This window comes from Aulonocara stuartgranti (genome assembly GCF_965226115.1).
Source record: "Aulonocara stuartgranti genome assembly, chromosome: 3".
NCBI lineage: Eukaryota > Metazoa > Chordata > Actinopteri > Cichliformes > Cichlidae > Aulonocara > Aulonocara stuartgranti.
In genome coordinates, this window is record NC_138941.1 from 65,215,300 (window position 1) to 65,231,123 (window position 15,824).

The following is a 15,824-nucleotide window of genomic DNA, read 5'->3' on the forward strand; positions in this document are numbered from 1 at the left end:
GTGATAAGACCCACCGCTGTAGTGTCGTCCGCAAACTTCACAATGATGTTGGAGTTGTTAGTGGCTGTGCAGTCGTAGGTGTAGAGTGAGTATAGGAGAGGGCTCAGTACACACCCCTGTGGAGCACCAGTGTTCAGTGTGATGGGGGATGAGGTGATGCTGCCCAGTCTGACCACTTGGCGTCTGTCAGACAGGAAGCTAAGGATCCAGCTGCAGAGGGAGCTGCTCAGTCCTAGATCCTGCAGTTTCCTGTCCAGCTTCGAGGGAACGATGGTATTGAATGCTGAGCTGTAATCTACAAACAGCATTCTCACATACGTGTCTCTCTTCTCCAGGTGTGACAGGGCAGTATGTAGTGTCAGGGCTATGGCATCATCAGTGGACCTGTTGTGGCGGTATGCAAACTGTAGAGGGTCCAGTGAGTCGGGTAGTGCAGAGCGGATGAAGTCCCTGACCAGCTTCTCGAAGCATTTGCTCACGATGGGGGTCAGGGCTACAGGTCGCCAGTCGTTCAATGAGGAGATGGTGGAGGATTTGGGTACAGGGACGATGGTGGCCATTTTGAAGCAGGCTGGGACTACAGACAGAGAGAGGGAAAGGTTGAAGATGTGCGTGAACACTCCAGCCAGCTGAGCCGCGCATGACTTGAGGACGCGGCCGGGAATCCCGTCCGGACCAGTAGCTTTGCGCGCGTTCACCTTCCTGAAGCACTTCCGCACATCCTCCTCAGACACAGTGTGCGCACTGACGTCATCCGCGGTGCGCACACTGTCCGGTCTCATGGTGGTCGCTGTGTCGAATCTAGCGTAGAATACGTTTAGATCCTCACACAGAGAGGCCGTGGTCTGCGGTGTGCTGGTTTTCCCTCTAAAGTCTGCGATTGTGTTTAGTCCCTGCCACATACTCCGAGGGTTGTCAAACTGTTGCTCCACCCTGTCCCTGTACTCACGTTTGACTGCTTTGATCGTCTTCCAGAGTTGGTAATGTGAGTGTTTGTAGTCCGATGTGTTCGCGGAGGCAAAGGCGGTGCTCCGTGCCGCGCGAACATCTCCGTTAATCCAGGGTTTTTGATTTGGGAAGGATTTAACTGTTCTGGATGGGACGACATCTTCCACGCATTTCCTGATAAATCCACAGACTGAGTCTGTGTATTCATCAATGTCCCTAGCAGCCACGCGAAACATTTCCCAGTCCGCGTGATCAAAACAGTCCCGCAGCGCGGACTCCGATTGGTCCGTCCAACAGTGCACCGCCCTCCGGGTTGGAGCTTCCTGTTTCATCTTCTGCCTGTAGGCGGGCAGGAGCAGGATGGAGCAGTGATCTGATTGGCCGAATGGGGCGCGGGGGAGGGCTTTGTACGCATCCCGGAAAGAGGTGTAACAGTGGTCCAGAAGCCGTTCTCCACGAGTGTTAAAATGTATGTGTTGGTGGAGTTTGGGTGAGACTTTCTTCAGGTTTCCCTTATTAAAGTCTCCGGCTGTGATAAACGCTGCCTCTGGGTGTGCGGTTTCCTCGCTGCTGATCGCGCTGTGCAGTTCCCTGAGTGCTCGGTCAGTGTCGGCTTGTGGGGGAATGTAAACAGCCGTAATAATCACTGCTGTAAATTCCCTCGGCAGCCAGAATGGCCGGCACTTAATCATCAGGTACTCCAGGTCCGGTGAGCAGAAGGATTTGACCGGGTGCACGTTCGAAAAATCACACCAGCTGTTGTTGATCATGAAACACACACCACCGCCTCTGCTTTTCCCAGTAAGATCCTGCGACCTGTCCGCGCGGTGCACAGAGAACCCCGGCAGTTGTATTGCGGAGTCCAGCAGGGGCAACATATCTATTTTACTGCAAGACATTAAACAGCGACTAAATGCGGTTTAATTCTGGAAAAAGACATTAAACCGCTAAAACTCTTCCCCTCAAAGAGTTTTAGCGGGATTATAAGAGCTACAAATACACACAATTAAAGCATGTAGCATTATTTATAGAAATCTGTGCATATGGAGTATAAACAATATTCTTATAACACTACAGCATGCTGCAGGTACACGTATTTGAAGAAATACTGGTCTGTCTGCTTTTTTTGCCAAGACTTGTGTGCAGTAATGACTTGGTCTTTGCTCATCAGGACTAATAAATATTTATTTTTGTCAATCTGTTGCAACAGATCTACCAGGATTCACAGTTGTGGCCAACCAGCAAATCAACACTAGTATCACCACCACGATTTTGCTTAAACCCCACCAAGAATTAACCTTAGACCGAACCAGTTGTCAGAAACAATTTTTCTTATTGCGACCTGAAAAAAGTAAAAGAAAGTCAATAATTATAACACTATCTATGCACTTCCTAGGAAAATGTTTTAAATAAGTCAGTGTTTTATAGCTTTTCTCATTGCCAATAAAGCCATTTGAAGCTTACACAGCTACATTCTCGCTTGAAAATAACTTAAACGTTTATTTTGTGACCCAGACAGAGTAATAATTCAAACTCCGCCACTCTGTGTTTCTCTGCTGCTGCCTCGTTTGCGTTTTGGACGAAATGGATTCTGGGATATTGCATTTTGTCATTTCGAGCTGATTGGAGACCAAAACAGCCAATCAGATTTTTTTTGCATCCAAGTCTGTAATTGGCTGTTTTTTTTGGCACCAATATAACGGTGTACAGAAAGAGTTGAGCGCGCGAGCAACACATTGCGAGCGAGCGCAAATGCAAAAATAGAGCGAGAAGGGCTGCTATTGTGAGTGTGTGTGGATAATAGCAAACACTGAAATACATTTTTTGCACACAGCAATGAATTTTGTTCACTCAAATTCAGCTTTTCTTTGCTCAAAATAAATTTCTCCTCAAAATGCTACACTTGCACCTGCAATTTTTTTTTACGTGTGCTCAGAATAGTGGCACAAAACTAACGGCATACGTAAAAAGTCCAAAACACGTAAAAACTCCAAAACATTTAAAAACTCCATAGCACGTACAAACTTCGAAGCACGTGCAAAACACAACAGAAGTGCTCCAGGATGCTAGGCGCAGTGTTGAGCTTTTGTTACCTAGTGGCTACACAAGCCAGGAAGTACCAACGACCGAATTTGGTGTGTGGTAGTAACAGGTAAACAAAGATTTATTTTTTTTTGTAATTATTTGAATATATATGAGTGCTTGTGTATAAATACACAAACAATACACATATGCTTTCAATTGTGTAATTTAAGTGATCTAGTAGCTCTGTTTTGGAAGTTCATTAGATCTGACATTAAGACAATCAGGTGTAAATCAAGGAATGTAAGAAGTCACTTACATCCAAGCCGTCTACTCTGAATATCAAGATAACAAGTATGGAGGGAGGCACACAATATTTTGCATCTACAGAAAGTACACAGCCCATCTGCAGGGACTCGTGTGCTACAAAATAGGTTTGATGATTTACAAGTCTGATTGCAGAGGAAAAATGTTAGTTGTCAAAAATGTGTTTATTCTTCTAAAGTGTATGTAGCTTCATATCTCCCATACTAGTGTTGAGTTGTTACTGTGGTTTAACTGTTGTAAATCATAAGATGGTAAACAATACAGAGCTGTGTAATCACAGTCCTACACTCCATTTACTTTAGATACAAACTAGTGTGGCTTCAGGGCAGTAACCAGCTAAAATAAACAAAACATCACTGAGCCAGTTAAACCTACTATGCAATCCTACAGCTGACTCCTTATCAAAGTGAAAGTGACAAAAAGAGAAAACAAAGAAAAAGTCTACACATTCTCTTAGGGCAGCAGATCAGCAAGTCCCATGAAAGAAAGAAAAAAAATTGCACCACAGCAGTTGTAAATCCGAGTTAAGTTTTGTGACGATAATAACTTCAATAATAAAACCTGCATGCACTTTTTTTTGCATATTTTTTTTTTTTAGATACCTTTCTGAACTACAGAAATAACTGTTATGTTTTGATTTGATTTTTCACCTTCTACCATAACAAAATCATTATTGATTATGTATTACTATCTATATTTATTTATTTCATGACACAATATATAAACATTTTGTATTAAATTTAAATGTTAATTACTTAGCGTTATTACATTTGGGTAACTGTTAATATTAGAGATATTTTTATCCAGAGTCCAGTTTGCAGGTGCTGGATCTTCATTCTTGCTCTCAGTTTTTATTGTGTAGCCTGTGTAGGTGTTTGGTTCTTCAAGATCACCACTTTTACACTCTTCAGGGGTTTCCAACTCTAGGCCTCCAGGGCTGGTGTCCTGCAGGTTTTAGATCTCACCCTGGGTCAACACACTTGAATCAAATGATTAGTCCATTCCCAGGCCTCTGGAGAACTGCAAGACATGTTGAGGAGGTCATTTAGCCATTTAAATCAGCTGTGATGGATCAAGGATACATCTAAAACCTGCAGGACACTGGCCCTCAAGGCCTGGAGTTCGACTCCTGTGCCTTAGGGGTTCCTCTTGTTTTCATGGAGCCTGCAGTGCAGCAGTAATGTGGGCATGTTGGCACACAGGAACAATTGCAAATATAAAATGTAACCTACAGCCTACTTTATGTGAAGAACTGTAGACTTTAACCAGTTTATTGAATAATCTGAAACTTTTGAGAAAGAGTTTATTAATGGAATGACCCCAGAGAGAATGGTTTGTGAAAATTGAAGAAAAAGTAACAAATCATCCACATAAAAACAGATTTTATGTTCTACACTCTTGCATCATATGCACTTAATAATTATAGCCTGTCTAATTGCTGCTAGTGGTTTGATAAAAATTGCAAACAGTGAAGAGGAGAGTGGGCATCCCTGCCTGGTGCCCCTCTAGAGACAAAAATTGGAGGATGTTTGGTCATTCAGCCTGACAGATGCTTTTGGGGAATTATATAATATTTTTAATCAGTTTATGAAACAGTTTCCAAAACCAGATTTGTGTAGAGTTACAAATAAAAACTTTCCAGTGTACTCTATCCAATGCTTTTCCCGCATCTAGAGACAATATTGTAGTTTCAGTGCTTTTATTACATGAACAGTCTATTAAATTAAATAATCTATGTGCATTTTTAATGAATGGCTCCCTTTTAAGAAACCAGTTCGTCAGGATGTATTGTGAGATGGGTTATCTTCTCTAATCTTTTTAGAGAGCTTTGCAGATTGTTTTAAGATCAACATTAAAATGGTAGGAACATCTTTGCTTTGGTTTTGCTGATGGCTGAATTCATATTTAATGGTAGTCTGCCATATTCCTTGATTTCCTGCAACATTCTGTGGAATAATGGTGCCAGAATTGTCCATACTTTTCAGGGCTTCCTGGAGTTCACCTGATGTCAGCGATGAACCTAGTGCCATTGCTTAACTGTCACATACCAACCATGCCACTGCACACATCAGACATACAGATGCTGCTCCTGCTTTTTGGGGGTTGTTGTGGTGGAAGGTGATTCTCCTCTAATTGGCCCACAGTACCTCCAAAACAGTTTCTTGTCATCTCCCTGTCATTTACCCAGTAGTTAGAATTTCTACTGTGGGGTCCTGAATGGTCAAAAGATCCATTCTCATTCATTCAAACAACTTTGACATAGTGGACATAATTAAAATGTCTGCTGCCCTATTCTTGCTCAAAAAAGAACACATTACAGGCCATTGTAAGGCATTTGTCTCATGGGCGATCGTGGCTCAAGAGTTGGGAGTTCGCCTTGTAATCGGAAGGTTGTCGGTTCGAGCCCCGGCTTGGACAGTCTCGGTCATTGTGTCCTTGGGCAAGACACTTCACCCGTTGCCACCTACTGGTGGTGGTCAGAGGGCCCGGTGGCGCCAGTGTCCGGCAGTCTCGCCTCTGTCAGTGCGCCCCAGGGTGGCTGTGGCTACAATGTAGCTTGCCATCACCTGTGTGTGAATGTGTGTGTGAATGGGTGAATGACTGGATATGTAAAGCGCGTTGGGGTCCTTATGGACTAGTAAAGCGTGTTATACGCACATCAATCCCAGTCTGTGGAGACAAGCCGTGTGGTGGTGTGTGGTGGGCCCAGGTGCGAACACAGGTGAGGAGACAGGAGTGAATTTAAACTGAAAGTGAGCCTTTATTATGGCTGATGACATAGAGGTTAAACAAGGCAGAAGCACAGTGACTAAACTAAACTATAACTAAACCGGGAAACTGATACTGCGATAACCTATGAAGACTCAGAAAACTAAGAATGCAAAGACTGGCCGTGAAAACATGGAGGGTAGGAACACAGACGATGCGACACAGACTGAATGAAACACAGGGACTAAATACACATAAGGGATGATCAAGGGAAGTGGAAACGCATGAGGGGGAACAGCTGATACACATGAACCTAATGACATACACTGACATTAGACACAGACTTTCAAAGTAAAACAGGAAACATAGGGATTAAATGGACGTGACCTGAACTGAACATAATCACGCAGACATGACGCATGACAGGTAGACGCACGAACCAGGGAGACTGAGTACAGGAGGAGATGACATAAACAACTAAGAAACAAAGGGCTAAACAGCACCCTAGAAATTAACTAGACGAACTAAGCTAGAGCATAAATGAATACAAAAGATACATAAAACTCAACACTGGGTCGCACGACCCAGGACCATGACACTATTAAAATCCACACAATAAAATCTTAGCTTAGTAACTTTAATTTTGTCTTGAGTCCCCTTTCTATTTCTATGCATCTAAATCTAACTTCTGATCTTTTCTGTCACTGAAGCTTAATTAAGTGTCCACACATAAACCAAATCCACTTTGCTGCATTCAGATTCTGACATGGCTCAGACATGGAGTTTACCTCAGTGAGGCTGTTCTGTGCTCAAGAAAAATTTTGTTGTTGAGCCCAGGAAACAGTCACTGCTTCAGTCTCTCTTCCTCTGTCTCCATCGTCACTGTATCCAAACAGACGGAAAAAGAGCCATTAGGCTGAGTGCACACATCTGCCTCGCTGCCACACCTCCACGCCACCCTGAGAGCTCACTGTGCCACCCCTACCCTACAGCAGGCCAAAGACCACCACACACCTGCCACAACCTCATTGACTAAATTCAATCCAGATCTTCATCACTGTAACAATGAACTTCACTTCATCTCTCAAGACTGCCCTCTTTCCCAAACAAAGTAAAACTAAGCAGGCAGACAGTCCTCATTCCATATTTTATTTGACGATAACTCTGTCTTGACCCTTTACAAGTCGTTGTCCTTTACCTCCAGCTTTCTCCTGAAGTTGTCCTGAAATATGCCAAGTCTCCATCACCACAGTGTGAAGGCAGACGCACAAAACAGTTAAACATTTTAAAACAGTGAAATCATTCATAATTTTGGAGCATCTTGTTTCATCCGGATCAATGCTCATTTTATTGTTTTAATATGACCAAAAATTTGCCCAGAAAGTCACCGGGAAACTGTGACTGCTGCCATGATTGTGAGTTGCTCCCTGCTTGTCAATAAAAAGAATGCAGGTGTGAGGCCTCACTTATCAGAGCTGGAAGCTGCATCTGCATCAGGTCTGCGCTGAAGAATCATTAATGACTTCAGACTGTAGTTCGCAACTGCCTCACCTTCACTACTTCTGTATGTATGTAAACTAGAGCATTAGGCAGCAATTCACTTTAAATAATGCATTAATTCTGACCTCTCTAGATTGTTTTGAAGTGTTTAATGACGTTAGCCTTAAAGAAGACATCACACTCACTCTGATCATGATCCCAGCACTCTTCCTGCACAAACAGACAAATAAATGAATGAGTTGGTTTGTGTGGACATGTCACTTTAAATCTTCTCTGTAGCTCTTACACTTTAGTTTACTGCAGCAGAAAAAAATGTAATTTAATTTTTGAGTTTAGCAGGTGTATCTACTTGACTGCATGCTTCGTTTAAGAAAAAGAGGACATTATGTAAATGTTTGTCCTAAATTCCTCTGTGTGGTTTGATGCTCATTAAAAAATCATGGATGATCATCTCACAGTCTTATTTTCCTGCCTCATTACTCTTCATGTTTCAAATGCCGGGTCTTTACCTTACAATATAAAGCACCTCTGGGCAACACTTGTTGCAATTTATCACCTTATGATTAAAATTGAACTAAATGGTCAGAAACTTTGCTCTTTAGATGTTATTAGTGTTTACAAATGTGTGGAGGTATTTTTTTAATAAACATTTGGAGGATGAGAATTATCTGGTGTAATGTCCCAGTTTGACCTCATTGTGACAGTGTTGTCTCACTGTTACCAATGCTACACTGAGGCAAAAAGATGACTGAGAGAGCAGTGTTACAGTGTTGGAGCGTGTTTTATGGCCAAAGTTATCAAAGCAATTACTCAAAGATTTTCAAATCAAAATATTTATTATTAAACGTCATTTATGATAACACAGCACTGGTGTTAACAGAACTGGTATTAGAATCTGGTATATCTGATGATACAGAGTTGTGTTTTTTAGGAAGGGAAGCCCAGTAACAGACTTAGGATTAAAGGTGTTACATCTCATTCACTGAGAAGAAGAATGAAGTGTCTGGTACAACGTACAGGAACATGTCTAAACCCACTTACTTTAAGTGCTTTAAGAACATACAGCAGATTTTTTAACTAATTAAATTTGTTTTTCACAAATAGGAAGTTCATTTGTGTTTAGCTGATTATTTCTTTGTTGTAACAAAGCTTCTTGGCAGTAAACCTTATAGCATGGACAATCATATAACTTAGAAAATGTAGAATTTAGACGCTATGATTTTTAAAAGTTGGGTATGTGTTGTCAACATATAGCACAGTTTGAAGGTTTAAAATATTGTATGACCTTTACCTCCTTCAAGGTCAAGAGATTGTTCTCAACTATCTGCTATGTCAAAACTGGTTCTCACTGCCAGTGCTTGTATTGACAACATGCATAAAGGGAATGATATATGCGGATCCTAAATACTTTGGACCAACGTCACATTAAGGTCAAACTTTTATAAAGTCTATTGTATCTTTAAAAATTAGTTCCCTTTGTTTGTATTGGAAATGTTTTAGTAAGAAGCACTGATATATGTCCGGTCTAAACATCACCTTATAGTCTGCATTCAAATTTGACAGTTTGACATAACCAGTTTCAATGAAACTGGTTTGGATTATTTGGGGACATGGGTGAACTTACATTACTGCTACTGAGTCACAATGTAATAAAGAAAACAGGGCTAACACAGAGAGCAGAGTGTAAATACAGGACATGATAGAAGAAACTTTGGATCCGTGTTTGAAATTCAAAAATGATTCAAATTACTACGAGTCCCTTCTGCTCCATGTTTTTAGTCTGGGTACATAATGGTATTATTTTCAGTATGTATAAGTGTGGAGAACCTGGTGAAAAATATCACTTTATTAAAAACCAAAGGTGGCTGTGAATGGAAAAAAATCTGCAGTAAAAACATCAGTTCTTCTTACTGATGTGACTGACCTTTAGTTTCTGATTAACATGTATTATGTTTTTAACTGTTTAACTATGTAATAACTACATAACCCTCAGCAGAAAAAGTCCACTTTATAAACCTTCTCAGCAGAGGAAACACTGTTGTTTATCTGTGTGGAGTGGCTCAAGAGTTGGCAGTTTGTCTTGTAATCAAAAGGTTGCTGGTTCGAGCCGCGGTTCCATCAGTCTCGGGGGTTGTGTCCTTGGGCAAGACACTTCACCCGTTGCCTACTGGTGGGGGTCAGAGGGCCCGGTTGGTGTCAGTGTCTGGCAGCCTCGCCTCTGTCAGCAGTGGCGGTCCTAGCCTGTTTGGCGCCCCGGGCAAACACTCCCTCTAGTTCACCTTAGTTCAGAGATTCACTTTGTCTGGGGCAATCATCAAACTGTAAATTATACATTTTAAATTGTTATTGATCTCTTTACCCCGAGTCCTAAAGTGTATATTTATTTTCTTACTCTTCTTATATATATTGTTTGTTTACTTGCACTGGTGTAACTGGAGCCTCGTCGTCTCGTCTCTATATACTGGACTGTATGTAGCGAAGATGACAATAAAGTTCACTTTGACTTCAGCAGCGAGTAGGCGCACCGAGGGCTCTCGCGCTCACTATATAGAATTTTGAAAAATACATAGTCTGAGAAAAAAACAAAAACAAAAAAAACATAGAAGAGCCACCTCCACGGGACAAGACTCAGCAGTTCATCTGCATCTAAAGGACAAAGGTCACTCTTTCGAGGATGCCAACTGTGGCCAATTAGCACCAGCTGAACACACTGAGCAGATTAGAGGCTGCAGAGGGACGTAACACCTCCCTTAAAAGGGTTCCTCTAGGACCCCTAAATTTATTAAAAGCCCCTCTGAAGCCTTCAGGTCCTTGACCCACAAACCTGGAATAAAAGTTAAAGCTAACAGAAGCACAGTGTTCACATTATAGTTGGCATCTTTAAGAATGGATGGGCATGAGGATTTGAAGTTGCCACACTGAACACACACACAAAGTAACATGTGACCAACACAAAGGAGCACAATGGTCACAAACCCAAAATGATTACCTGATCTGCTACAACACAAAACCAAAAGTAGCTTCAAATAATCACAAGTGATCTGTTGTCTCCACCACACAAACAGTCACATACAAGTGGCCCTATACCACAACAAGTTACTTTAATCCAAAAAGTTCAGTAAATCAAGCATACTAGTGACCAACCACAAAATGGAGAGCTATGGCCACACAATGATCACATCAAGGGTGGCTCAGCACCCCACAGTGTTATTGCCATCACCTGGCCAACAACACTCACAAGTGATCCAACAAAATAGCCATATTCCCCACAACACTAACGGTCACAACACAAAACCCTCACCTCACAAGGATCTCATTAGCATCCATCAACACTGACATATGCACACACATGGTGTGCACACAATGCCAACCTAAAAACAGCCTACCTGCCTCAGGTACAGACCATAATCAAATCAGTCTCAAACCTCCTACCAAGTTTGGTGCCACTGATTTACTATGTGCAACTCCCAGCCTAAAACACTAAAAACAACAAAACCCTAACTTTTCCTACCCTAGTCTTCAGTGGTGTACCAGGCTCGAGGCAACTTTAAACGCGAACTCGAGAGCAGGCAGCAGACCAGAGATATAGTCTCCTACCAAACTCTGAAGCGTACCCCCACCCAGGATAGCCACCAAACAACAAATTAAAACAACAAAGCAAAAGAACAAACAAGTGCTTCGCTGGAAGGGCAGCACAGCCACCCAGCTGAAACACACTGACTAAAGGGAGTTTGCTCAATTACAGTGAACACCATCACTCACCCACTTAAAACTAAAACAAACTGACATTCAGTCTCCACTAGTGATGTGACGTTCTGTATCGAGGCTTCGAAGCTTGTGTCGAGTAATTGAGGGGGCGTTTCCACGATGCGCATATCGAGGCTTGCTTCATTTATGGGAGGAGCTGAAAATGATGACGTCCGAAGCCTCGCTGCCCGGCTGTACCACGTGACTGGTTCATGAAGTGGTTCGAACTTTGCCGCGAGCTATGACAGCGATATAAACCACTCAGACTTCATAGAGATTGAAAATGTGACGTCACTCAGGGGTAAAACCGCAAAGAATTCTGGGAACTCGTGGCAAGAGGTACTAGCGCACGCAGGCTTTCAGTTGAAATCAGTTATACAGCGATAAAAAGAAACACAAGAAGCCGTTGTATTATTAACTGCAATAGCCGGTCGCATGACAGCCACGGGAAGCCGACGGGTAAAGAGATCGGTTGTTATTGGATTACGTCGTTGAAGAGAAATTGTTCGAGCCATGTTTCCGAAGTAACAAAGAGGCGACTGGATTGCAGCCATTCAAAGACAAAATATAACATCCCAGAACACTCCAGCTCACAGGTTAGTCTGCTCCAAGCATTTACACAAAGGTCAGTCTGCTGTTGTAGTTAATGCGTCATTTTTCTTAACATAATTGGTGATATAGGTTACAAGCAAGTCTGGTGCTGAACAGAAATTGTCGTGCTATGCTCCTTTGTTTATTGTGCATAAATAGTGAATTGTCCTGACACAATATTGCGTTTCGCTTCTGTTATTATGGTACATTGACAAAAACATATGCTTTTATTCACAGGATAAAACAGGTTTTTTGTATCACTAATTGTCCAGTACGATTACAGCATACAGTATTATTGTCACTGCTACATTTCTGTAATGCTACCAGAAATTATTTCCATTACTAATTAATTACCATTGAGCTCAAAGGTCCTATTAATAAACGGTTAACGAATGTGTATTTATGATGACGATTTGTGAGACTGGTAAACTTATGATACGTACGATGGTCTTTCGTTCTACACGGTGCATTTCAAGGTCCTGCACCCATCCGTCGGTAAACTGTACCTGGGCTTGTTGCAGTGACCGGAAGTTACTAAACTTCATGAGTGTATGCACTCACTCCAAGAACCGTATAATTATAAATATGAGCGTGGTGAAAGTTGGGCAGCACGCTAACGTATTTTGTCCCTCTGTGTGCTCGTAAGGGTCTGACCGTTTCACTGGTTTGATTTTTTTCCTTGTATCTTTTCTTTGACTTTTCATCAAGTCTGTCTTTGTACGGACCGGCATTGTTCTCCTTCGTTTTGTACATTCCTTTTTGGGGGACAAAGAAAAAGCAAGAATTTATTGGAACCGAAGAATGAACGTTTTGCGGTGCTGCAAATGCTTGCATTTGATGCGGTACTTGGATTGTTTTGCCACGAGTTACCGGCATGCAATGCGCGAAAGTCACATGGTCTGTCAATCTCTATTCCAAAATGTGGGTGTTTGATGGAGAGTTGCGGTTAGTGAGAGTTTGGAGACAGTTTGGAGATTTCTCAGAGTGAGGAGAGAAAGTCAGGAGAGAATGGAGCCAGCTACGAAGAGAAGGATGTCCTCCCTTGTGTGGGAACATTTTGATCTTATTCCTCCCAACAAGGTATGTAAATTTCTACAGAAGATGTATTTTCATAATACTGATGGTGCAATACAATTTATGTTAAGCTGTCTTTACTTTTGTACAAGGTGAAGTGTTTGCTATGTGCCAGGCAGCTGGGATATAACAACAACCCCTCATCCATGCTTAGGCACTACAGAGCTTTGCATGAGAATAAGGGGAACAGCGATTGTGGAGCAAGACCAGGTGAGCCATCAATGCAATGATAATATAGCATGCAGTAATGTTACTAAATGATATAACAATATTATACAACTGTTATAAGTTACGTGTGTGATATTTATATTTGTGCTTTATCTTTATTGTCTTTCCTCAGGAGAACAATCTCCAATAGATGAAGACCTGGTTACCATGGTGATTGAGGACTCCCAGCCATTTAGCATTGTGGAGGACAAAGGATTTAAAAGATTTGTTAAATCATTAAATCCTAGCTATGTTCTCCCCACTAAAGGTTATAAAAGCAGTGAAAATTTAGTTTTTACAGAATAAAATGTGAACAGGCAGGACTGAGGCTCAAAGCCTCAGTGTGTAGCTGTCCATACCTCAACGTTACAAAAGCACAACCACTGTCCACACCCCAACCACACCTCACCTCACAGTAAATGATCATTTCCATTTAAGCATTTCCAAATAATCATTTTCCATACTGCCAGTATAAATATACACAGTATACTGCATCACTACAATATACATGTTTTACACACTCCTTTTGTTGTTGACATTTACAGGCTGTGTGCAAAAGGCCACACTCTTCAAATTCATGCCAACTAATATTTTTACGTCCAGTAAGTGTCCTACTAGAGCAAATGAAGCTTCAAGACGCTTTGCGCTGGGTTGAACCAATTGCATGAAAAGCTTCAGTGCTTCATGAAGCTTCATCTGCCCATCACTAGTCTCCATTAAAATGTCTAAATATCCTGGACGAGCCGCCACTTATGTCACGACCCGGCTCAAAAGCCGCAACATAACAAAGGAGATGAATACCAGAGTATGGATGAGAAGAGGTTTTATCTTAAATTGGAATAGCAGGTTGGCTCAAATGGCTGATGCCACCAAGGCAAAGACAAGTGAGCTCCCTGGGAAGCTTGCCTCAGGTATGCTTTTATCCACACCTGACTAGGTGTGGTCAATTAGCACCAGCTGAACACACTGAGCAGATTAGAGGCCGCAGAGGGACGTAACACAACGTTCACATTTTGGACAGATGGTTTGAAAGAGGAGTAAAACAAGCCATCTATGTCCACTGTGAGCGACCATCTTTGAACAGAGGCGGTGGTTTACGATACCAACTCTCTGCCATCTATAATCCAGTTTTGAGATCCCTTCCCAGACGCCTTAACGCCCACTCAGATCCTGGGCCATCTGACCTCAGGAAATCACATGATAGGGTGGGGCCAGGTTTCACAATGAGCTCAGACGAAACCCTGGCTGATTAGGTCCCACACCCGTTTTCACCCGTTTTGGCTCATGTGATTAGTTAGAGGATCATCAGGGGGTCCTTTTGTCCCTCTGTGGGGGGTCACTCCCACTAGGTTTATATCTGGGACTCTCCACGATTTGACCTTAGAACTGAAGAAGCTTCTCGGATGAGAGGTGAAACGTCTTCAAACAACTCAAAGAAGTCAAAAAGGTTGATTGTTGATTCTGCTTCAGGCAAGAAAACTGACTTCAGTCTTCTTGTCTGTGCCTGCAGAGCTCATCTTTAAAAACAGCTGCTGTAAGCCTCTACAGTTCCCAGAAACTGAGACGTGTTTTCTTGTGGATACTTGTTCACTGTGATTTATGGTTAAAAGAAGCTACACACAGAAAAACTCAGTGTATGCGTTAAATGCAGAGACAGGAGGGAAGCACCACAAGTACAGACTTAGATCTAAAGATCTAAGTTGAAGTAAATCGAATTGATTATCTGAACCCAATCATACTCAACATTATATTTTTAAACATGTAACCTCCTATAAGCTAGCATGTGATCTTATATTATATCCAGTAAACATGACATTTGTAACACTGCATTATTCTTGTACACCAAAACACAGACTTAACAATGTGGTGTATGCTGTACAGTGCAGTGAGGTATGCTCAGACCTCTACATTGGAGAGACCAAACAGCCACTTCATAAGCGCATGGCACAACACAGAAGAGCCACCTCCACAGGACAAGACTCAGCAGTCCATCTGCATCTTAAGGATAAAGGACAGAAGCCATCTATGTCCACTGTGAGCGACCATCTTTGAACAGAGGCGGGGGTTTACGACACCAACTCTCTGCCATCTATAATCCAGTTTTGAGATCCCTTCCCAGACGCCTTAACGCCCACTCACATCCTGGGCCATCTGACCTCAGGAATTCGCATGATAAGGTGGGGCCAGGTTTCACAATGAACCCACCCGAAACTCTGGCTGATTGGGACCCACGCCCAGTTTCACACCTTGGCTCAGGCGATTAGAGGATCATCAGGGGTTCCTTTTGTCCCTCTGTGGGGGGTCACTCCCACTAGGTTTATATCTGGGACTCTCCACCATTTGACCTTAGAACTGAAGAAGCTTCTCGGATGAGAGGTGAAACGTCTTCAAGTAACTTAAAGAAGTCCAGACGCTTTTCTTTGCAAGCTCCTTTGATTATTCTTGTATAGTGTTCGGGTCTGTGAGACCCGTTTTCATCTTTTTTTTTCCAAAAGAAAAATTAAACAATTAATTATTTTTTCAACCTGAAATTCATTCGCTTTGGCTTATTTTCTGTGAAGAACATAAATCCGAACACATTTTCAATGACCGTATACTGTACCTCCCCCCACGCATTTACATTACATACAAGGTGTTCGGGTCCACTGGACCCAGGTCTAGTAAAAGTGTTGAAAGTGTAGGTCCTGTGTTCACACACT